This window comes from Gopherus flavomarginatus, chromosome 1, assembly GCF_025201925.1.
Source record: "Gopherus flavomarginatus isolate rGopFla2 chromosome 1, rGopFla2.mat.asm, whole genome shotgun sequence".
NCBI classification, from domain to species: domain Eukaryota; kingdom Metazoa; phylum Chordata; order Testudines; family Testudinidae; genus Gopherus; species Gopherus flavomarginatus.
The window spans coordinates 90,094,857-90,120,116 of NC_066617.1; positions in this window are offsets into that span (position 1 = coordinate 90,094,857).

A 25,260-nucleotide genomic window follows, 5' to 3' on the forward strand; every position below is an offset into this window, starting at 1 on the left:
CCAAACTATAAACTTACTTCGGTAGAACTATGTCACTCTGATGTGTGAAAAATCCACACCCCTGAGTGAAGCAGTTATAATGACCTAACCCCCAGTGTAGACAGTGCTTCTTCCATCAACGTGGAGGTGGATTAACTATGCCGTCAGGAGAAGCTCTCCCATCAGTGTAGTAGCACCTGTACTGAAGCACAACAGAGGCACAACTGCACACATGAATCTGTGCTGCTACTGTGTTTTACATGTAGTCGTGCCCTAAATCTTTGATTAGGCTCAGCTGCTGCTTACTAAATTAACTACCTTCCAGCTACTTAGATAGTTAACTGTCCCCAGGTAAACTTGGGATGGTTCATTCCCTTCAGTGGAGCCAGTCACAAGCAGGCTGAGCATCTGACTCTCTTAAAGGGCCAGGCTGTAACAATGATCCACATATCTCATCAATTTCAGGAAATCTAGCTTGGTTCTTAAGTGGCTTAGTGTTCTTTCCATGGAAATAAATAAATAAAAAGCCTCCACAAACAGTGGTAGGATAATTCAAAGATTATAACACTGTAAGTCTAATACTGTGCTTGTATTTCATTTATCATAAGGTATTATGAAAGATCAAATTCTTCAGTCATAAGAAACTGAACTGGCTCAATATTTCTCCCTTTTGAATTCAATGTGTGCACAGATTCTTTTGTAATTTTATGGCTACATTAAAGCTGTTACTCCAGTTAGAACAGAATCACGTTTTTTGGCCTTTGAGCCTCTCTGAGCTGTATGCAAATCTTTGGGTAGAGGAGCAATGTAGAATGAATACAGTGCATAGCATTAGATCAATCTTCAGCAACATTATGACATATTTGGCCTGAAACACCTTTCATCTACACCATTTAAACACCAGAATAACTCTTTTGATGTCAGTGGATCTACACCAGATTTACACCAGGGTAAACGAGTGAAACTCAGTCTCAATAGAGACAGTAAAATAAAATGGTCATATTTTATTAAAAAATACAAAGAAAATGATAAAGTTTGTTTCTGTGTTGTCCCCACATCAACAGGTAATGAGACCGTCTCGATCAGGAAGTAATTTTGACTTGTACTTCAGTTGTAATACTCTGCTGACAGATGTCTTCTGGATTTTAAACAAATTCAGCACACAGTTGTTGCAAAATGAATACAATAAAGCCTACAGCATGAAGCTTTGTGATCCACTGATGCCATCCAGCCAAGAGAGGGAGCACTAGTTAATTAACAAATCCTATTTCCAGAGCTACCTGTTTCTGCAGGTACACAGTCAAGGAAGTGGTTATAGGAAAGCTATAATGGCCTTTGAAGTGGTACAAAATCCAAACTGGTGAAGAATCATTTGCAAGCTTGTGAGTAGATTTTTCAAAAAAAATGCAGAGTAGAAAATAAAAATGTGAAATGATATACATTAAGACAAAAGAAGACTCCCATGATGGAATCCACTTTCAATGTTCAGCTGCTGCTCATAGGCAAGCAGATCCCCTTGAGTCAGTTGCAACCTTGTATTCAGTCTGGGGCCATCTGTTACCCTATTTGTTAGAGCTGGTCAAAAACAATTCCTTGCTAATAATTTTGGTTGTGAATTTTGGCTTTTTTTCAGTGAATAATTTGCAAATATTAATTTCCCCCCATTATCTCACCAGTCACACTCTTTATCTGAATGATGATATGACAGCAACAAGAAGCTTGAATCTCTTAACAAAAAAACTTTGCAAGCTTTTGTGTTTTCTTCTAACAAATGCATTGATTATTGTTTCAGGGAAGTGTTTTTTGGCAGGTGCTTGAACTCAAGAATTCATTTGCCTTTCTTACTTAGTAGAAGTCCAATTTTACTTGACCGATTGCACCTTAAAACATATGTCAGGTTAATTCTTTCCTTGTTTATGAAAGGAAGATGAAAAATTACAACCAATGAACTTTTAAATTTGCTACAGTGGTAATGGTCTGTATTACCAAGTGGGAGACCTGCTTTGATTCCCGATCCCAGTCTGTGGCACTCTGAGGGTCTCAATCTGGAACCCTAGATTAAATAGCATGTCTCTCCATGAGCAGTTCCCCTGAAATCAGCGAGGGTACTTTGCAGACAATGGCCCCAATACTGGAAGGCAAACTACGGGGGCAGATCCCATTCACTTAAGCAGGACGCTGTATGAGCACGCGCCTCCAGCTTCATGATTCACCATGCAGGATGGAAGCCTAAAGCACTACTTGATCTAAGTAAGACAGGCAGAATCAGGCCCTAGTAGGGCCTTGGACTGTGGCAGAATCCCATCCCTAAGGAAAGCTCATGGAGGGGGCTGGGGTGATTTGTTATCCCTCAGTAGAGATTCCCTCCAGCTGGTTAAAGAGGCATATGTCCTGTCTAATATTTCCTGGCTAGAAAGCTGGTAGAGATTTAAAGGGGAGGGAAATATATAAAATGACCAAAAAAATGGGGTGGTGGATGATCAAGCTCCTGTGACCTGTCAAGAAATACTGAGAGAAATTAAAAGCTTTAAGTTAAGGCATTAAAAATATTGCTATGGGGCTGTTCCAACAGCCCTCCTGAAAAAGAAGAGGGGCACTAAATAAAAATAAGTTTAAAAAAAGATAAAGGAATCTTAAAACTGAATGGTTATTTCCTTCTTCATATCAAACCTTTTTTGTTCACATCCAGGACCAAACTCACTGTTTGGTCAAATCCTATAGATGCTGTGACTTGATTGTCCAGAAACATGATCAAAGGGCAGCCATTTATAACTGTGCGAGGTTTCCTTTTCAATAATTTTTTCATTCTCCTTGGCCGTCCAAGAACACAGGAAATATAGGCAGTGTCCGAGTTCACTTTATTTCCAAAGACTTTCTAAGAGCCAGGCATCTTCATAAACAAGATACAGTTGAACACCTGAATGACAAGTGTTTTTTTTCCAGTATGGAGCAGCTGTTTGATTTCAGGGTCGCACTGATAAACCTGGGTTTCACTGTGATACTTTTATACATGTTCATTTTGGAAGGGGAAGGCGGATCCTTTTGCTGTAGATTATTGTTTTGTTTTTCTAATTCTAACTTTGTTTCCACTCTGCTAACAAATTTTTTGGAGTGGGTCACAATGGGAGGGGACAGCCAAGCTGTGGTGACATTTTAATGTACACCGCTTACATCTTACTACATTATGAATCCAAAGAAATGTTCATGTGTTATCCAGGTAACATTATCACTTTGAAATAGCTATGTAAATATAAAAGTGTGTTCCCAAACAAAACACTGGGCTAAGGCTAACATTAAGAAAACACCAGCAACTTAAAGGGGGAAAAACTCACAGAGAAAAAGATCCAGGTCCAGATTCTCAGCTATGACAAGTTTATACTAGATGCAGCTGAGGTGTGTGGGAGGGAGAGAAAGCTTGTTCTAAGGCACCTTTCTGCTCTCCTGGTCCTGAGCCAGGCAGGGACTGAAAGTAATTTGAAGCAGTATAGTTTTAAATTATGGCAGCTAAAGCAGTACCACAGGTGCCCCCTTCCTATCTGAACATCTGAACACGGCCCCTATGGTGGGAGAAGAATTCCTCTGCTGAGGGAATCTTTGACTGCCCCATTAGGGCAGCTTTCCGCTTACTTTGCATTGCTGAAGCAGTATAAAGCAGGCAAGGTCAGGGACAAGAATCTGGCACATAGTTCACGTACCAAAACATTAGAAAGCAAGAAAATTATAAATCGGGTTTAAACTGAAACAAAATACCTCACGCTAAAAACTCAAATGACCGAAACTCTGGCCCTGTGCTTAAGCCAACCTCCAAACTTCCAGTGAGCATAACCTTTTTTACCATCTTTGTAGGATGTGATCTTACATAAATGAAATTACACTGTTCAGAATGGATTTTCCATAGGACTTTAAGAAATCCAGTCATAGGACACAAACATCTTAAATTCAGAAAAGCTGCAGTATTTAAACAGTTCGTATACTTTCACAGCTATGACCCGATGCTTAGGAATTTGAAGGTCGCATACTTCTTGAAAAGCCCATGGCATTAATGCGTTAGTTAGGGAACTTGTAGAGGGATCAGTAGATGCTCCCTAATTCATGCACAAACTAACATGGCTTTATTCAGTGTTCCTAATGCACTTGCAAAGTGCTTTTAAGAATAGGAATCACCCTACTTCTGAAGGCAGATCTCATGAGCAAATTTGGAGTTTCCCAATCAAGCTGTTTATGAGTTATGACCAGGGCTTTGTGTACAATGTGATCATGTAGCTGTGTAACTGGCCTAAGAATTTTCCTTTCTGCAATGATGCCCCATGAATCTTTTTGTGTGCCACATGAATAGCTAGTCTGGGGGGTTGGCACACACCTACACATCAGAGACTGATTGTTTTTGTTCGTCACGAGTACCTCTGAACTCTCCTTCTCCAACAGGCAATGGAAAATTTTTGATCAGCCTGACAATCCATGCATTTAAGTATAAAAACCTATTCTGTGAAAGGATAAGCTATAGACTGAAGACTTAATATGCCCACACACCATCTAATCTTGACACTGGCTCATGCAGATGCACTAGTGGATAAAATAGCATACTTCTCTACTTGTTTCTAAAGGTTTTGAGATCATGTTTCTTGGGATTTGCTTTGACATGCTGTGCGCCACTAGCATACTTATGTAATTGTTGTCCAGGTTATCGATTCAGAAAGATTCATATTCTCTGCTTTTTTTATTGATTGGTTCGAGGGTGATTTTACTGAAGGTAGAACAAGCACCTTGAAGGAGCACAAAAACGACTGTGACTCTGGATACACAAAGTCTATTGGGTCCTTTGTGATAGACTTGTAGACACCCAAGCCTTGTAGGCAGCGACCTTTTCTACCAGACTGTGAAGGTGCTGAAGAAAAAAATCCAGCTAAGGATGGAAGGCAATTTTGGAAAGCTTTACAGTTTTAGTAAAAACACTATTTTGAAAGAAGCATTGACCCTTCTTTCCTTTGATTTTTTTCCCTCCCCTTGATGAGCCCCAAATATGCTCAGGTTAATGGAATTCTGCCCTTGGAAGGTACTGTTACAGTACGAAGACAAAACTGTTAATGTTAGAGAGGAAGTCAGGTGTTCAGTATTGATGTCTGTAAACATAATTACACTTTGTGGGTCCACATAAGTGATTACCATGTAACCTGCTCTTTGGCTGGTGAGGCAGAAATAATCATCCATTCATTTATCTTCTAATGATATGGTGGACTGTACACATTTGTCAGTATATGGTACTTTCCACCATGTGTGCTCATTTTAAATGGTCAACAGTTACCAGCAAATAAAAGGAAATTACTTTCCTGCAATCCTTGTCCTAAGGGAGTAATAATAGATCTCTACTCCTGGGTCAGTGCTTCTGCATGTGAAAGGATCAGAATGTCCTGAGCTCAGTGACTGAATTGTTAAATCACCTCCCTGCTCAAGAGCAATAGTCCACAACCATCTCAACTGCCAATTCCTTTTTCAAATAAGACCAATAATGTAAAACAAATCCAAGGCTCTGCAAGACGGGAGAAGTGGTGTGCAGTGGTTAAAGTAAATTTGTATAGGAGGGAGAGCTCACTGGTTTTTAAATGGTTATTGGGATAGAGCTTAACATCCTGCAATGATGGAGCATTGCATTTCATGTGGTGGTGAGATTCAATGTGAGGAAGAGAATGGCCATGTGAGAAAAAAATGTATCTGAAGCTAATTCATACCCTCAGGCAAGCTGAAAGCCAGCAAAGGAAAGTGTGTGTGTGCAGTTTGCACAGATCCATAGGGTCACACAAGGATGAATAGGTAATGATGGAACATCAGAAATGGGTCCCAGAAAATAACGAAGAACCTGATACAGCTTCCTGCATTTTAGCACTTTCACAACTTTTGAGAAAGTAAAAGTAAGCTGACCTAGTATTTAACTATAACTCACTAGTGGCAAACTATGTTCTATTTAAACATATAAACAAACATGCCCTGAAGGTACCAGGTCCCAAAAAAGATACACACATTTCCCACCAAGCATACTCACTGGAACAAAAACCAGCATTAATAATAAAAAGCCCTTAAAACAACAGTAGTTTATCCCTCTCCTATCCGTAAGAATTCTGGGCCCCTGTGCTTATGTCCTATCCACAATGAAGTCTCTTAAGCTGCCTCATCCCCCAACCTTGTTTTCTCTATGATTAACTTTCCTTCCCACTTCCTCCACACTCATGTCCCCTCCTCCTCCATTTTCTCCTCCCTCTTCTGCCCTCTAAGCCAAACCCAGCAACTGCCTTTATCAGCACTGGTTTGGTTTTGGTCACATTCTTGTACAGACATATCAGTAGAATGGAAGACCAACAAATTCTGAAGCCTGTGTTCCAAGGAATGCTGCTACATGGCTATCAATCATGTGGGCGCCAAAACCTTTGGTGGTGCAATAGAATTGCCACTGATGGACATAAACTTGGAACTACAAACCTACCACAACCATTCAACACATGAGGCTAGGAAAGCATTAAGGTAGGCACCAGGAGTGGCGCCAGGGTTTTTGGCGCCTTAGGCGGGGGTCCTTCCGCGCTTTCTGTCATTGGCGGCAATTCTGCAGTGGGGGGGTCCTTCCGCGGCTCCCGGTCTTCGGGGCACTTTGGCGGCAGGTCCTGGAATGAGTGAAGTACCCGCCACAGAATTGCCGCCGAAGACACGGAGCGCGGAAGGACCCCCCGCCACCGAATTGCTGCCGAGGGTGGTAAAATGCTGCCCCCCCAAATCCTAGTGCCCTAGGCGACTGCCTAGGTCACCTAAATGGAAGCGCTGGCCCTGGTGGGCACATCCACTTAATAATGCAAACACCAGGGTGTACAACAGATTCAGCTGTGCCCTGGACTTTGTGATCTGGCTTAAAGGGAATGGTGTACCTGAAGGGTGGAGCTAGTGGAAGTGGAGGCCTCCAAAAATCCCACACAGGCATCAAGGGCTTCTGAAGCCTATGTAATACTGTAAAATGCTCAATCACCAATCCAGGCATCAACCCTGGAGGGCAGCTCATCTTCTAAGCGAGAAGTCAAGCAACATGAGAAATATACTGAAATGTGTCTTGCACATACAATAGAAGCTAGTGGACTCCTCCTAGGTTCTTGAAATACCACTGTGAGGCCTAACCAGTCTGATCTGTGCTAAACTAAATGACTACAATACAGTCTTGACTCTGAGTGGAGTCATCATCACACTATTTTTGGGTGCATCCAGCAATTTTACCTCAAGACTTTAGAGCTGGGCATTTAAGATACTTCTGAGAAGGCTAGTCAAAACCAAATATACTTCCAAGAGAGTGACTGTCTATGAAAACAATTTAAGATTGCACCTAGAGCATGTCTGGAAGCAACTGAGTTGTATATTAAGTGACTGCCTGTGATGTCAGGGAACTGGGCTCTGAACTGGGAGAGAGGGAGGTGGTACCAGTCCTATGTTCTTATGCTCTTTTCTTTCTGAAAAAATGTAAGGAAAAGTATCCCAGATTAAAAACAGAAACCCAAAATGAAATTTATGGAAAAACTAGATCAAGTATGCAGAAAAATAAATAACCTAAAGACACACCGAAGCTTGATACTCTTGACAGATACAAATTCTATTTTCCTTTAATATGTGTAAGGAGTAGGCAGCTGAAGCAAAACAACCCAGAACTTCTGCAGAAGCAGAGAACAACCTGTTAGATAGCATTTCAGCAGCAACAGAAGGCAATCTTCACCTATCAGACCCAGGAAAAGCAGTGGATAATTCAGTCATGTGCTTCCAGTTATGTCTTAGTTGTGGGTAAACCCACACCACCTACCGGTGAGGCAGTTTAAGGCTTAGAGCTACACATCTTCTTCATGTTGTCTCCATTGTCAAACCTACTTTTCTCCCTCAGTCTCTCACATGCCCCAGCTCTTGGTTAATCCTGTCACTTCTTACTCTAACATGCCACCAAAATTCATTCTTTCCTTTTGGTTCCTGCTGCTGATCTCTAGCCAATGCCTTAGAGTTTTTTCACCTCAACTGGTTTCTTCTTCCTTTCAGTTTTTTCCTTACATACATCTCAGCTTTTGCCTTTCCATTCTATCAAAAATTCCAATGCTGAACTCATCTTCCCCCCATAGCTTAGTATATATCTTTTAATGTTATCAATGCACATTTTAAACAAAATACCACCTAAAAAATTATCTGTGTTATTTTATTATGTTGGAATTTGAGACTATTTTTTTTAAAAGTGCTTGCCTAAATTGCATGTGCAAATCTCATAGAAAGCATAGAAATGCTCATTCAGACCTTCAGGGCCAGATCTTTGGCTCCACTATGACATGTTTGTGCTACTTCAGAGGTGCAAAAAGATAGTAAAGCCTGCTTAACCAGCCTCCTGCTATTTCCCCCAACATAGCAGGAATCAATAGATGAAACAGAACTTCCATAGAATCTCTGCATCATCCTGTCTCCCAGCAAAGGAGGTGTGGCCAGAGGGCTTCTGCTCTCCAGCAAGTCCCAAACACTATAACTCAGTCCTTTCGAGCTATAGATATCCAGACACAACTTAGAGCAGCCCTGACACTGCTCTAATTGACTCCAGGAAACCAGGCTCCAGTTGGCCTCAAGAAGCTGCAAAAGTAATGCCAAACCACCTTCAATCCAGCACCAAGCAGAGCTCAGACTGAGGGGATGCTTTAGCTGACCATTTCCATTTGGCATACCTGAGTGTCCATTTGTACTCACAAATATAAGATTCATGCCCATAGTCTATTTGGCTATCTTCATGTTTATAGTTTTTAATCTCAGCCATGAACTCCCGACAATTACAGTATGCTACAGCTAGTAACAGTGTCCAGGTTTGTGTGTCAAGAGCAGTCTCAGGCAAGTCCATATTCTTGTCATCCTTTCATTGATCCCTTTGCACTTAAAAAGTCACAGCTTCTTCCATTTCAGATGTATTGTAGTCCGTTTTTTAAACAGGATGACACAATTCAGTATCTAGAATGTGCTGCAGAGCTGGAACTGCCAGAAAGCTTGTTTTTAATTTTCTCCACAGGAAAGAGCAATGTGTAACTTCTCAGCAGAGTAACTGTCACACAAAGAAAGAGAAGAGAATAAAAGAAGAGAATAGAATAAAAGGAATATTTTGGCTCATGTCAAGATAAAACTGAGCAAACAAAAAATCTTCCCTACAGTTCTGCCTTTATATGCAGAGAGCTGACTTTATAACAGGATTTCTGTTCAGAATGAGAAATGGGCCTGAGCCTCCTGTTCCAGACATGGATACAGATTTGAACTTCCCCAGATTTGAGTATATTTGGTTCCAGCATCTTGGTTCAAATCCATCTCTAATGAGAACCATGTAAAAATTCCAGAAAGTCCTGAATTTCCAAGTTTGTGAGGTCATCAGGAATATCTGTACAACTGCCGCTGAGCACAGAAATTGTCACTCAGCACTCATTGTGCTAATGGAAGAGGAAACTTTTCATTTCCTAGACTGGAAGTAATGGTGGATTGGAACCTGCTGTGATGCAGCCACAAAATATCAAGCAAGAAATCTTCCTAAGAAAACATGGTTTTGGTCAATGGTCTGTTTGAAGGGAAAGTTGCTAAATTATTAATTAAATTTAATAACCAAGATTGAGTATGATCAAGTTTCAGATCTCTAGATAATAAAATGATCATTGCAAAAATTTTAGGCCCAAAAAAACAAGCCACCAGAGAAAATCCTTTAGGTTACAAATCAGTCATTTTTTTAAAAAATACCACTCAGATCCTGTGAAATTAAATGAAAAAGTACTATTATATAGCACCATCTGTGCATGACACTTTATAAGTAAATATAAAGATAAGGAGCTAGACTCTTCCTGTGGCAGCTTTACATTTTGCATTGATGGGAGAAAGCATTTCAAATGCTGGCATAGCCAGCTATGGAAGGATCATCCCAAATGAAGAGAGATCTCTTGGTGGCATAGTGGCAGAGAGAGTAGCAGTTCCTATGATACTCCTGTGACCCAACTCTTAAGGGAAGTTGTTTTCATTCATATTTATTTATATTATAGGAACACCCAGAGACCACACCACCCCTATCATGGTGGAGACTCATTGGGGTTGGTGCTATACAACAACATATCAAGAGATGAACCCTGCTTCAAAGATCTCACAGCCTAATTTGTGGAAGCTCTGGAAAATGTACTGTTGGGGAAAATCCTAGTTGACGATGAACTAAACAAGTCTTCTGATCAAACATGCCACCCACTGTCTACATTGGCTTCCTTCTGTATTGAATCAAGTTCAGGTTCTCAATCCCTATCTCCAGAGTGCTCAATGGGCCTATATCAGCTAAAAGATCACCTAAAAGTCCAGGCTGAAAACTGTGATCAACATCTCTGCTCCCCAGGCACAATGAAACATTCTACCAGAATGGTAAAACCCATCTGCGCATCAGGCAGAACTTGCTGATGGGCCAGTCTGAGACTGTGGAAGGAACTCCTTCCAGGAACGAGCAACACAAACCTCACTGCCTTCTGCTCCAAGTGCAAGGTGGACTTCTTCAACCTTGCATTCTCTAACATAAATACAGAGCAGCATGTAATATTCAAAACAAAAAGATCTCTGTCAAACTGCAATTCCCCCCACACCTCCCTCCATCTTACCTCCCTCCCCAGCAGTAAGAGCATGAGAAGAGAGCAAACCACACATGACAGATGTTAGTCATTTATTTAGCGCACTACTGGAAAACACTCCGATACCATGGTGAGGAGGGTGGAATAAGACCCTACACAGAATAGAATAGAACAGCACTAAATGACTTATTAGGACTTTCCCATCTCTAATTTCTAGATTTCTTTGCTTTTAGCTTTATAATGTTACAATGTTTTGCGTTCCTCCTGTTGGCTCTGCAGGAGATATTTATTAATAAAAATTATTCCTAGAATCATCCATAATGTCAAGGCACAAACAAGGATGTTCTGGCATGATAAGACACTGGACAAGTTTCAAATGTTATTAAGTTATATAGCCAAGTGAACTACATCTTAATTCATAACAGAGTCAAAACTTAATGTTGCTTTAATGGAAGAGGACAGTGGGGCCAAATTAACTTCCATTGAAGATGGGAGCCTTTCCGTTGGAGCTGGCTCAGGCCCAAAGTCTGAAGGAAAGGAAAGGAAAGGAAAGGAAAGGAAAGGAAAGGAAAGGAAAGGGTTCACATTTCTAAGAAAGGGTGGCAAACAATTAGAGCTGGTTGAATTACTTCTTGGTAACAATACTTCCTTCAGTTTTTGTCCTTTTCCTGTTTATGATTCATTTACAAACCATTCCTGATTTCTACGAAAGTACTTGTTATATATAAATGTTCATCAAGTATTCCATACAAAAATATGTCAGCCTGTGGAATGTTCACTTTGATTACTTGTTGATTTGTGGGATGTGATTGGTTATCTAAGTTACTTGGTAATTTTTCCACTTCTTTTTTGAATGTCTGAAAATTCTTAAACAAGAGAATAATGAATGGCAAAGAATGAATGACTTCTGGTGAGAATTTTGGATGAATAAGTTAATCATGCAAAAGTTCATTCTACTTTTGGGTTTTGCATACGCTTTCACAAATATTTGATAGTAACCCAAATACTCATGAACAATAAACACTAGCACCCCATAAAAATTCAGGAACTGACCTCATTGGTTTTACTGTCAAAAATATTTTGCAATCACTTGTAAGTATTATCCAACCAGTTCTACCCAACAATTAACTTTTTAAAACATAAAATCTGCTAAAACATGATTTGACAATGTTCTACGGAAAAAGAGCTGTCAAATTAATTAACTAAATTAGAGAGTCAGTTTAAAAATCCTGCTAAAGACTAATTAAATCCTAGACACTGACATTTTTGGCTAAAAATTACAACCATAGTAATTAGTGTTGCAGAAAATTTCCCTGTGCCATTATGCCAAATGAATGAGAGTATTTCAGAATTGTTCCTGTAGGATTTGTTGCAAGGAGCTGGCAGGGACATGATTCTACTGAAGGAAATAAGCAAAGACATCATAGTACTACCACTCCAATAAAGGTGGCTTCCCAGGTTTGGGGTATGAAGGAGAGAGAAGTTTGAGGAATATTATAAATGATTGTTACATCAATAGGAATAATATAAATGACTATCATACCAATCTAAACTTTCTGAGGCATATTCATGGCAGTTTGTTCTTTTGTTTTTACCATCATTAATGTTGTCCTGGCCTTAGTATTAAATTCCCATTCTTATTAGGGAGAGATATTACTCATAAGGCTGTGGATAAATGCTGAATATAAAATTAAAAATCAACATTGCAGTCAATTTTATAGGCTAAAACAAAAGGTGTTATTTATTACTGTATTTGTTTGTATATATTCAAGTTAAATATGTTAAAACATTTTGTTTATCATTAACTTGTTCAAGACTACTAAGGGTTTGCTAAATGTCAGGCAGTGAAATTAAAATGTCATCATATGACATAGAGGTCAAATAGATTTGTTAAAACAGAACTAAATTATTCCACATTTATTTCTGGAGTTCATTTTTAACCTGGAAAATGTGGTAAAATTGAGATATCATTTTGTACAGCCATTGCCTCTAGTATTCAATAGTCAGGTCAAATAGCTTATTCAAGTGCTAGTCTTTAGTCTCTCTCAGAACATCGTGCAAACTCAGCTCAAAAAGAAAATGACCAATCTTTGTTTATTGGGCACTGGATAGGAGATTATATGAAGTGCAGCCTTTTCCTAGATGATTCTGTATCTTCAAAGATAAATTAAAAGTCAGAACAGCTGTACAATAAATATGAATGAACTAAAAAGTGAAAGTGTGTGTTGTGAGGAAAGAGGTGTCAGCGATGGCCGAGATGGGATGACCTGTGACTGATGGCAGCAATCAGAGAACACAAAGGTGGCTATTTTGGACAAAGGGAACAAATTCTACTTGATGTGTTCTTTCAAATGAACTCTCTAAAAAAATTACATTTATTTCATATTTGGCTTATAAAAAGTCAAGGCTATTATTTCAGGCTCTCTGAAGACTCAGGTCTCCCTGCAATAAAACCCATGGGATACTGAAAGCTAGGTATTAAAACATGGTCATCAGGAGACAGCAGAGTTTCAGACATGTCATAAAGTATGGCCTGAGTGTAGCCACATATGCAGTGAGCCTGGGGCATAGCCCTCCCAACTCATGGATGTTCTGAGACCTACAAAGAATTTTCCAGCTCTCAGGGCATTCACAAAAGGAATCAGGCCCTCTGTGATACTCCATGGACATCATCACCCAAAGCCCTTAAGAAATGGTCTCCCTACCTGCCTATGTCTGCCCCAACACCCCTGACCTCAGATGGGTATTGGCCTTATGGATATTCCCATTTAATTGGTAGGCTTTTCTATCCTCTCTCCCACTCAAATTTAGCTTAACGCAGAAAAATCTCATACCTGTTTTTAAAAATTATATTTACGTAAGATTCAGATTAGGGGTAAACAATCATGGTACTCTGCCAAGCTCCACTACTTGAGATACTGAAATGAGACACCACTCAGTAGAAAGTGCAGATTTTCAAAATATAATCATACATGCTCATCTTGGGCCTTGGCTTCCAGGGTGTTGGATGCCCTACTGTGTTTGGCTCACTCACAGTGGGCCTCACAAGCTCCTGCTGTGCTCTACCAGGCTACTGGGATTTGGCTCCTTCTCAGGTGAGAAAAAAAATGTGGTGGTCCTCTCCTAAGTGGCACCAAAAGGAGCAGTCTCTGCAGATTGTGCAGAGCTTCCTAAAAGGAACATCCCTTTCCTTTCTTAAATGCTTTGATCAGCCATGAAAGTGTTAACATGTCAACATTTAAATCATCGTCATCAGGTTTCTGAGTTAAGACTCCACCGAAATGAACAGAGGCAGTTCACGTTTCTCAGCATGATCACTGTAGGCTCTGTGCAGACTCAGGCAGAGAGGAGGAGGCACACTGTACACTTGTGTGTCTCCACATGGAAGCCATGCATTTACAGTGAAAAAAAAAAAGACAGTAGTGGGATTACATTTAAACTACAGAAAAAAATCCTGTTGAGATTTGCTGTGGCATGGGACTGGGAGTCCCCTATTTGGGAGCACTCTCGAGGACTATCATTTTTTAGGCTAGCGGAGCTTAGGCTCCTTCATGGGCCCGCAGGCCAGTTGATCCAGAGAGAAATATTGCTGTTAGCTTTAATAGCTATACACCCTGGCTAAAATGCATTTATAGCAGCCACCTTGGGGAGGTAGTGATTAGGGACCAGGGGACTTGGGATCTACCATGGACCTGCTGCATGACTTTGGAAAAGCTACTTCATATCTCTGTGCCCTAGTTTCCCCTTCTGTAAAAGTGAATATTGACGGTAATAATTAATTGAAGCTGAATTATTAAAAGTACTATGCAAGACCTAAATATTATTAGTGTTATTATATACACCCAAGTATTTCTCACATACAGTGTTTGTATGTATATGGTGCATATTTTGTTTTTTACAGATGTCCTAGCTTTCAGGCTAAATCTTTTGTATGCTGGTCATCCCTTTTAACCTGTCAAAGTACACTGAAAGTACATTGTACTTCTATAAATGTCCAGTGTGTTCAATGCATTCTTCCATGACTGTTTTCAGTGCAAATATATTTATAAAGTAGGCATGGTGGTATGTCCTCTGGATTTTGAATGCCTATTTAAAATTTAAATGGTCTTTAGATATCTTCAAACAGCAGCAGGTTGCTGGATAATTTACATTTTTCCTCAGTGAGGCAGATGTATTATCCCATAGCCTGCAGTTGTGTATACCACACACCGAGTATTGAGAGGTTACTTGTGCTTGTAGTATATTTGTGAGGAGAGCAGAGATGGGTAAGCTTATTGAGCCACAGTGTTTTTCTTGAAACTGAATTCATTCCATTTGAAGGATTTAGAGCACATGAAGCTGAGCTAATCATCAACAAACTCTCTAATCTCTATCATTACTTGCATTTTCATGTTAGTGATTGTGACAGTTTTTCCCTCTTGTCATCAAGTATAGAAGGCAATGGTCGGCACTCTAACAAGACTGGAGACATTTATGGCAAACTGCAAGCTCTACCAGCTTAGTATTCAGGTTTCATACACAGTGAGTGAATGGAGAGACAATCTCAAAAAGGTGCTAGGAAAAATGGGACTTCTGATCAGTTCCCCTTTGCTGATCATCAAATAAAGGTAGAAGCAGCCATTATTAAAATAAATTAATTTGTGAGCCTATCACTTAGAGCCCTGACCATTACAGTCAAAGAAATAATAGAATAAATCATTAGGAATGAAGAAATAGAGCAAGAGGCACTGAAAGCAGAAAGGTGTTTTATCACAAAATTGCAGCATTAATAGTGTTTTGAAGCTTCACAATTTAAATTGCCTTTTCTGACACTCAAAATGCACAGTAGGAAAATGATACTTATTTTATAGTTACTTGTTAAAGTGAAGGAAATAAATAAGATGTTTTTAAAGCATAAATCTCTTTCATAACTAACAACCAATCCATGAATATCGGGACAGGAAACAAACTGAAAGTGAACAGGTGATTTTTAAAATGCTTTTGTAATCTGGGACTCTAGGAGGAGTCATTTTTAGAAGATCTAAATATGATCTTAAGTGCCGGTGATATTCCTACTTTATTGAATAATCAAGCAAAACTGGAAATAGAAAAGGTTATTTCTTTCTTCTTATAATAGCCCAAGTATTGTGCAATTATACTATTTGTCTGCTCTTTATATGATTGCAATTTTCTACATGTATTCCCCCACCTACAGATGCATCAACTTTTCCCAGCTAATGAGCCACAAGTTGAGTTTACCTCATATATCCTGTGCAATAAATTCAAGGAAAGATTCAGAAGGAACTTGTACATTGGCATTCAGTCCTATAGGAAAGGCTTTTCATGAGCACCTGCATCAATTTCCAGCTCTCGTTAACTGCTGCACAATAGGCTGGTTCCAGGTGACTATTTGCATATCGTCTGCATTTATCTATTTTTTATTTATTTTTAAAGAATTTAAAGTTATGGCTCATCTGCAGTGCTTCAATATTTGAGTGCTAAACAAAAATGCAAATCCAGCACTAAGCTGTTAATAAGATATATCTAGCTTTTTTTTTTTTTTGGTATTAACTCCATTTCTTCTATCCCATTACAGCATCTACAGTATATTGGATTCACCAATTCCAAAACTGTATTCTATTATTTCATGAGCTACTGCCAAACATTTTAACATGTTTATATCCTAATTTTGCCTACAAAAATAGCAATAATATTGTTTCACACAGAGGCATAATGCTGAGAGGGAAAGGACTGCAGAATTTTATGGCTTGTCTAGAGAGAGAGTTAGCGCACAGCAAGCTGGGCTGTCAATCTACAGTGCACTAGCCTGCTGGCTCCAAGGGTGTGTCTACACTGCAATTAAAAACCCATGGCTGGCCCGTCCCAGCTGACTCCGGCGAAGGGGCTCAGGCTAAAGGGCTGTTTATTTGCAGTGCAGACATTCAAGCTCAGGCTGGACTTCAGGATCTAGAAACCTGCAATTTGGGAGGATCCCAGAGCCTGAGCTGCAGCTCAAGCCCAAACATCTATACTACAGTTAAACAGCCCCTTAGCCCAACTCAGCTGTCACGGGCCAGCCACAGTTGTCTGATTGCAGTGTAGACATACCCTAACTGTCCGTGTGGACCCTGCTACTATGCACTAGAGGTTCCCTACTACACTGACTTACACCTGTTTGAAACAGGAGTAGGTCGAAGTGCTCTAGGGAACTTTTGGTGCTTAGTAGCAGGGTCCACACAGGAAGCTAGTGCATGGCTCACTAGTGCATTTATACTGTGGCTTGCCATTCACTGACTGTCCATCTAGACAAGCCCTTAAAATCCCTGGGCCTGATTCTCTGTTGCCTTGTGCCTTTTAGAGATATCATAGCAAAATGAGTGCACAGAGGATGTTCTACACCCCGCACCCATTCTCATTTGGTGGGACTTTACGCTAGTGTAAATGACTACATGAGGTGTAGGGCAATGGAGAATCAGGCCCCCTTTGTCATAGCCACCATGAGGATCAACTTGTTACCACCTTGTTTTAACAATCTCATTAGGGCTTGGCCCCAAAATAAATTTACATTTCTGCGGGGCAGACCTTATGCTACCTCCCTTGGGTCTTATCTAGCTTCCAGAGGCCCTGACCTATTTCTCCAGAATACTTTGGTGTTGTAGGTTTCACAGCGGTGCGGTGGGGTGACAGGGGGGACACAGGCCCACTCAACTCCACCACATCCCAGCCCATGGCCCTAACAGTGGCAGAATGGCCTGCTACTGGTTCAGCAGGGATCCGCCCACAATACACTGACCTTGTATAAGGCCAGTTCCCAACCAGACAGTTGCCTGGTTTCCCTGGGCTGCTTGCTACTCTCCCCTTCAGGTGTACCTGTTATCTGTCATCTCAGGGAGCTCTGGCCAGTCTGCAGGCAGCAGCCCCAGCAGCTCCTTGGCGTCTCAGTCGGCCAGCAGCCTGGGGAGATCCAGCCAGTTCTCAGGAGGCTTCAGCAGCAGGAAGGATGCACCTGTCTCCTGTGGTAACTCCCACTCAACTGAGCTGCAGCAGCCCACCTTTTGTACTTCCCTTTCCTGTCCTGCCCTTCCACTTCCGGCAGTGAGGATGTTACTCTCCTGGTTCGGCCAACCAGGGGCTGTGTTGTGGTCCCTCCCTGTCACTCTTTGAGGGAGGCCACACCTCCTCATTACACATTGACATAGCTGGGTCTACACTGGTGGTTATGACTGCAGAGCAATGGCAGTCAGTGGTGTGTTTTTTCACACCCATAACAAATGTAGCTATGCTGCTATAACTTTTCAGTGTAGACTTTTATTTCTTAATGTGTGTATTTGAAATCCATGACTAAAACATTGTTTTTTGATTAGTTCTATAGCAGTTTTAGTGATTTGCTTGCTTTTCCCTATATGGCATCTAAACACCAGGAATGGTTTAAACAAATCTCTGGCTTTTTAATTTTTTTACATTTGATTTTGATGCTGCAACATTTTTAATGTTTTTTGTTTTGAAAGTTGTTTAAATGGTTGATGTTTTGTGTTGTTGGTTCACTGGCTCTAATGAATTATCAGCTTCACAAACTTCTTTGTTGTTCCCTATGGAACCGTAGCAATTAAAAAGTTGTGCTAATTTGGCTTCTTAGTATAAGGTAACTATTGGAAGAAAACAAGTCTCTGCAATAGAATCCATCATGAACAAACAAATCACTTTAATTGGCTGCATAATGAGATGGCCCTTTTGTAGAATAAGCACTTGGAGAGTTCACTATTGAATTGGATCTTTAAGTTTTGCAGAGACTGAATATGTCAACAAAGTTAATTAAATAAAACAAGACTGGCGAATTTGTTTCAGCTTTTCAATACAGATCAATAATTTTTAAGGTAATATATTTATTGTTATTTTAATTGTGTCGGTTTACATATTTTTATTAACCCAACTGGCTCCCAAATTTCACCATCTTATGATATGAAGTATTTTGCTATTACTGTTTAGGAGAAACCCAGAAAGTATATTTTATATCAGCCAATGGTTATCTTCGGTTTAAAAGAACATTGTGTTTTGTTGAACCCTAAGAAAATATTCTTTTGAACAATTTGTGTCAGATGTTGGTTATAACATTTAGGTTGCTTCATGCTGGTCTCACTTTTTCTTCTGTAACTTGTTGTTGCTAATTGACTTGCTTACTTCGGGCTAACTATGTTCTTAATAGGCTTTGCGTGAAACAGTCTTGAGATGGTGGCTAATCATAGTCTAAATAATTCAGAACTGGAAATGAATCTGTGTTTATGTGCAAGGCCTTCCATCAGAGTTTTTTAAGCCTTTGCGTAAAGTACATGAAACATACATATCACATTCATCCTTTCAGTTCTCAAATTTATATCTAACTTATTAGAAATCTTATTCTCTTTTAGTATAACTTTTGCATGCTTTTTTTAAATTAAATTCTAGTACTCAGAAAACAATCTCTGTCTGTCTGTCTTTCGCAAAGGTGCTGAATATCACATACTGTATAACCAGCACATAAGAAAACTGTACTTGGGAACAAGGTGGTTTAGGGATTAGTAATTTGAGTGAGGCCACAATCCATCAAAGCACCTAAACATATGCTTAATTTACAGCACATGAGCAGTCCTATTAAAGTCAGTGGGACTATTTATGTGTTTAAAGTTAAGTACATGCTTAAATGCTTTGATTGATTGTGGCTATTCAGCTTTCCACCTTTGGGGTTCAAATGGAAACACAGTGGTGACAAAAAGTTGCAACTTTGTGAAGGCAATTCAGTGGCCTATGTGAAATGGGTTTGATTGTCTCGTTCCATTTGACAGTGGACAGGAGTTTGCCTCACAAGAAACAATGTCACACAATCAGCATTAATTAGCACTCTTGTTAGCAGAAAAATGAAGGATTTAGTGGACCAGGGAGAATAAGCTGCATTTCCTGCCTGTAGGAAGCCACTCCACGTCCAGGTTGAGGCATGTTGGTGGGGTAGTTTGGGAAGCTTATGCTGTTGCTACACTTGCTGCACCTGTTCTGTGGAAAAATAGATTTCAGTCTCCAGAGTTTTCAATCCAGTTCTTTTCACAAAGCATAGTGTACAAAAAATGTGTTAAAACATATCTATATATTTTATTTCTAAGATACCTGTCCCCATAGTATCTAAACACTACACATATAACTTTATTTAGCATTTAGCATATACTCATTTGACTTCATTTCTCCATTCTTCCAAGATTTGTTCCTCTTTTTTCCTTCAGTGCAACTGAAGCACTTTTATGAAGTTTCAGACAAAGCTAGTATGTCTCTCTTGATAAACATTCCCTCTTTCATTTTAATGGCTCTTTGGTACAGGCATGGACTTTACATGTTAATGAATATTCTCTGCAGACTGGAAAGATTTGTTTTACGCATGCTAAAAAGTTCTTTTTCCAAGTATGTGGCATTGACCAAATTGTGCCCTGCCCTTAGTCGGTATGCTGAAACAGTGAGCCCTTGCTGCTTGCACACACCCATGACGGAACCAAGTATAGGTGCAGGTCTTTGTGCTCTCCTGAGTGCAAGGACTTTGCAAGGCTAGGGCTGTCAGTAGCAGTAACCAGTGGGAGCCAAACATAAACCTCATGGAGCTCCTGTGTGACACGCCACATTGCTTCTAGAAGAGGGAAGTGTCTACCCAACTCCACATATTTTATGAAATATTTTCTGCATGTTGGGGCGTGTGTGTATGAGTGGATGCATCTCATCTATTTGAATTTTTTAAAAATTGGCTGGTTTCAAAGGTATCACACATTTATGGCTTGTGTAAGAACAGAATAGAATAGAACAGAATAGAATAGAACCTGCAAACTCTACTCTTAGAAGTAATTATTACTCACATGAGTAGTCCCATTGAAGTTAGTGGAGCTGTGCATAAGATGAAGAATAGTCAAAAACTAAGGCTTTGCAAGAGTGGGCCATAGAATAAAGGGTCCATCTACATTTGCGCTAACATACTAAAAATAGTAGTGTGGCTGTAGTAGCATGGACAGCATCTTGGGCCTCCCAAGTAGATACCTAGGATTTTGGAAGGGACTGGACACCGTCAGCTAGTCCAAGCCACCATGCCACCACAGCCACTCTGCTATTTTTTTAGCATGCTGGCTCGATCGGAACTAGCTTGTGCACATCTACCTGAGCTAGGAATTACTCCTCTCAGCTACAGTGTGGATGTAGCCAAGCTTTTCAGTGAAAGGACTTTGTCAACATACTGTCTATGAAGTGCCCCATATAATTAATGAATATTAAGAACAATAAATAATAACTTGAGATAATACACTATAACTGTGCAATATATTCTATGAAGGAACAAACAGGTAAATAATATGGAACAATATTATTTTTCAGACTGAAAGAATACAAAACAAGTAATTACTCATATTGTCAGTGGAATTCTGTGCCACATAAGACTCAGTATTTCCAGAAAACAACTATTTGAATTTTGTGTCACAGTTTAGTTTAAAAAAAAACCCCAGTGCTGATGTTTATACACCTGTGATCTCAAATGCTCTGTCTTCATGTCAGCAGTTACAAACTCCATAATAAACCTTACAAAGTTATTGCAATCCAAGAACTCAGTTTATCGTAAATTCAGTTATCATCAAAAAAGTGTCCTTTTAAAAAATGACATCTATGTGTTCCCTGCTTATTCCTGCTCCATAAATTCCATACCTGTTTTCAAATTTTTGCTCAGTTTTCAAATCAATTTGAAGATTTTTTTTGTCAACAGTGCAGATTCAGCCTGGTGCCTGAAAATTAAACTGTGTTATTTCTGTACTGTGTAGACTATCACCAACTATAAAGATTGTAGAATAAGAACTTAACTGGAAATTCTCTTAGCAGTGTTTGAGACAGACTAGAATGAAGTTTGTCCTTGTGTAGCTATATTGCCTCTGCTCTGCTGACAGAAAGAAAAATATGTTTTTGTCAGTAAACACGACACATATTGCTCAAAAGCCACATAGGGAACAGATATTTACAAGATCAAGGTGCCATTTTTAGACAGGCGCTTTTCTGCCTATGACAAAAATAATGATATTTGCAATTCCATTAAGTGGAACTGCTAATCACGTGAGGGAAGCCCTTAAAATAATTTCTTTGACCACTTACCCCAATAAGGATTCTAACCAGTGAGTCAAATTTCTTAATGATTGTCTTCTTCCTCCCTTCTTATCAATATTTTAGAAGATGATCTTTAATGTCTCTGAGACATAAAACAGAGGCTCTGACCACTTACGGTCATTAAAAATCCCATGGCACTTTCTGTAGCAAGGCTATATGCTGTTAAATAGATGCCATATTCAAACCTAAAGGTGGATGTGTTTTAGGGCTTGAGGAACTCATCCCCATAAGTAATTTTATAAATGTTTTTAAGTTCATAAATTGCCTTGGGATGAAAGGTGAAATATACATTTGAGATATTACTATTCACTCTTATTTACCTTAGGCAGATCTGATTTGTACTCTAGCTTTTTAGTTATGATTTTATCATGCAACATTCACTAAACATAGAGAACGGTGATTTCAGATGCACTACCAATTAAAATCAAAACACCTTCTGGGTGTCAAAGATACCCAGTTATTAAAGTGTAACATAACATCTGTTGTTTCCACCTTCCTTCTTAAAGAAAAAAAAAGGTACACGTCAGTAAAAGGAATTCTTCAGTCAGCTGGATATTTTTAAGGGCAGATTGAGGCTTTGAAGCTTTTCTGATTTTAACAATGATACAGACTTGGCTATAAATAGGGAAGAAGAGAGTTGCTTGACTACAGGCCAAATCTTGCAGAACCTATTAGACAAAACGCCTACTGGCTTTGTCTAGACTGGAATTTCAAAGGGTGTTGTTATAAAGTGTTAGCTAACACCTTCTAACTAACTTATTTAAAAAGACTAGTGCATACAAGGCACACTGCCTATAACAAATACTAATCAGGTCTGATTAAAGCCTACTGAGAATCTAGGCTTCATCTCAACCAGCTTAACATGTGATAAAAGCCTACATCACCTTGTCTACACCAGGGTTTTTGCACCTGCTAGTGAATGTAGTCTACCAACACACCTTTTATCTCAGGGTATGTGTACACTGCAATAAGGAGCTGTAAGTAGCTCAAGTAAGAATAGCGCTGAAGCTGTGGCAGCAAAAGGGGGGCGGGGCAGCTGCTCGAGTATGTACCCAGGATCCTGGGAGGGTGGAGCTAGCCTTGCAATCACACCTCCCTATTGCATGTAGACATACCCTCACCTAAACTTTAGCATATAGCTAACATATTTTAACAACACAGCTTTGACTTCTAGTCTAGACAAAGCCATTGACTTCATTGGAAATTTTGTCTGAATAAGGACTTCAAGTTAGGAACGCATTAGTGGCCTTAAAGCACATCTAGGAATATATTTCCTCCTCTGGAGGTGTAAGGATTTACTCACAGAAAGAGCATGCAGTTTATTCCCTATTGCAATGTGCACATCAGTCAGGGAATCAGTTAAGCAGCCCTGATGCAGAGACAGGCTGTGGGGCCCTCAAAGTTTACAACTACAACCTCCGTGCTCTTTTCATTGCATGAAAAGACAATCTAGTCACATTGTTTGTCATGGTGATTATCACAGTGCTCCAATTCTAATAAAAGAAGTGTGGGAACACACTTCCTGTAAATGATGGTTCTGGAAGTACAGGAACACCACTTTGGTTCCCCAAAATGTACCGGAATGCCATTCTGGAACGTTCCAGCGGGACTCAAGTCCTGAATTATCCATAAAAGTCATGAGATATTCACAGTCTTTCTCCCCTACGGTTACCCCTGAGAAACCCAATTTATAGAAACATATTTTTAGAGGTCGTAGTGTATTGATTATGTTTTCCTTATGAAAAATATAATTGACAATGGGCAGGGTGGATGTAGGGAGATTTTTATCACCACTGATGCGGCATTCTTCCTACTAAAAAGAAAATTGTTTACTGATTGCAAATGACAGAGGAATGAAGGAAGTTAAATTTGTTTGTTCAACACCTAGCACACTGGGGTCCTGGTCCAGGACTAAGGCTTCCAATAATAATAATAATTGATAAATTATTTATGGATCAGTGAACTAAAGCAGTGAAAAGAATCAAATCTAAGTTGTGTATTGTTTTTCTTCCACTTAACAGTGGATCTGAAAGATCCACTTAACAATGGGTAAGTAGTGGGACATGTTTTTTGACCAGCATATTAATTATTTTTAAAATACAACTTTCATTATATGTTAGAGCTCATATAATATTCATAAAAAAACAAGCACTTGCATTTTTTTCTCCTGACCTAACCTCCAAGCTGATCAAGTGGAACTGGATTTTTTTTTGTTCATTTGGTAGAACTGTCTACATTTTTCTGGATTTTCTGAGAAGCAGGGAAAAAACGTATTTCTATGGGATTAATAAGGACAATGTGCCTCCTTATTCCAAAACAGAATGGATGGACTGCAACTGAATGAGGGAATCAGAGTTTATCTATTGTGAATAACTATCATTCAGCCACAATGTTTTGACTGATCCCATGTTGTGAATTGGTGGACAGGTTCTTTGAATCCTTGCAAAGAATTTATTTCACTCCTGCTTCTTACCTTGAATTACCGAAGGGTTTTAAGAACTTATTGGAATGTAAGAGACTTGAACGGTTAATCAGCAAGAACAGATACATGGTTGGATTTGAAAACTTCAATTTTGCTGTTTCTCAAGAGAGTCAGAAATCTTAGCACCCAGTAAAACACACAATACAATTTAAAAAAAAAACATACCACCTGCAATAGATGACAGCCATAAACTCCTTGGGCCAAGTTCAGACCTGGGGTGTAAGCAGGTGCAGCTCCCCTATTGTCAGGATGGATTTTGCCATAAACTGTAGCCTAGAGTTATTGAAATTACAAAGCAGGTGGAACAAATTTATCCTGTTTTAATTGGATTATAATATTCTCTCATTAGAAAACAAAGCAGCCAGCATGGCGTTGCAGGCGCAGAAGGCATCACAACTTTCTGTTGACAGAAAGCTCTTTTGTGCTAACAGGGATTAGTTAGATCAGCATGGCTCACTCAGGGCTGGTCTAAAGTTTAGGCTGGCTTAAAAACATCTCTCTTGACTGTGAAAAATGTCATGCTTTGCATGATGCAATTAAGCTGATCTTAGACCCAAAGTAGACACTACTAAGATGACTGAAGAATTCTTTCGTCAACCTAACTATCGCCTCTTGGAGAGGTGGATTTACAGCAGCAATGGAAAGGGCTCCTTCCTTCAACCACTAGTCTGTACATTACAGTGCTAGAACAGCTCAGCTGCAGTGCTGCAGCTGCACTGTCATAGCATTACCAGGGCAGACTTACCCCTCAATATATATTTCTTCCTTTCACAGGCACACATAGACTGTTGATATAATTTTATATGTAAAATGAAACAGCAGTTTTACTCTGATGGAGAGCTATGACCATTGTTCTTTTAAGACTTTTAAAGATATAAACACAAATGCCTGCATAAAATCTTTCACATAAGTGAAGTAATCCTGGGAGTACTGTATCCTATCTTTTAGAATTAAAAATCTGTTAGTTTTACTTTTACACAGATTTTATCTATTTATTTATGCACATTCTTGGTATTGGAGAGAAGGAGAGCATGGATCAGAGGTCATGTTGCA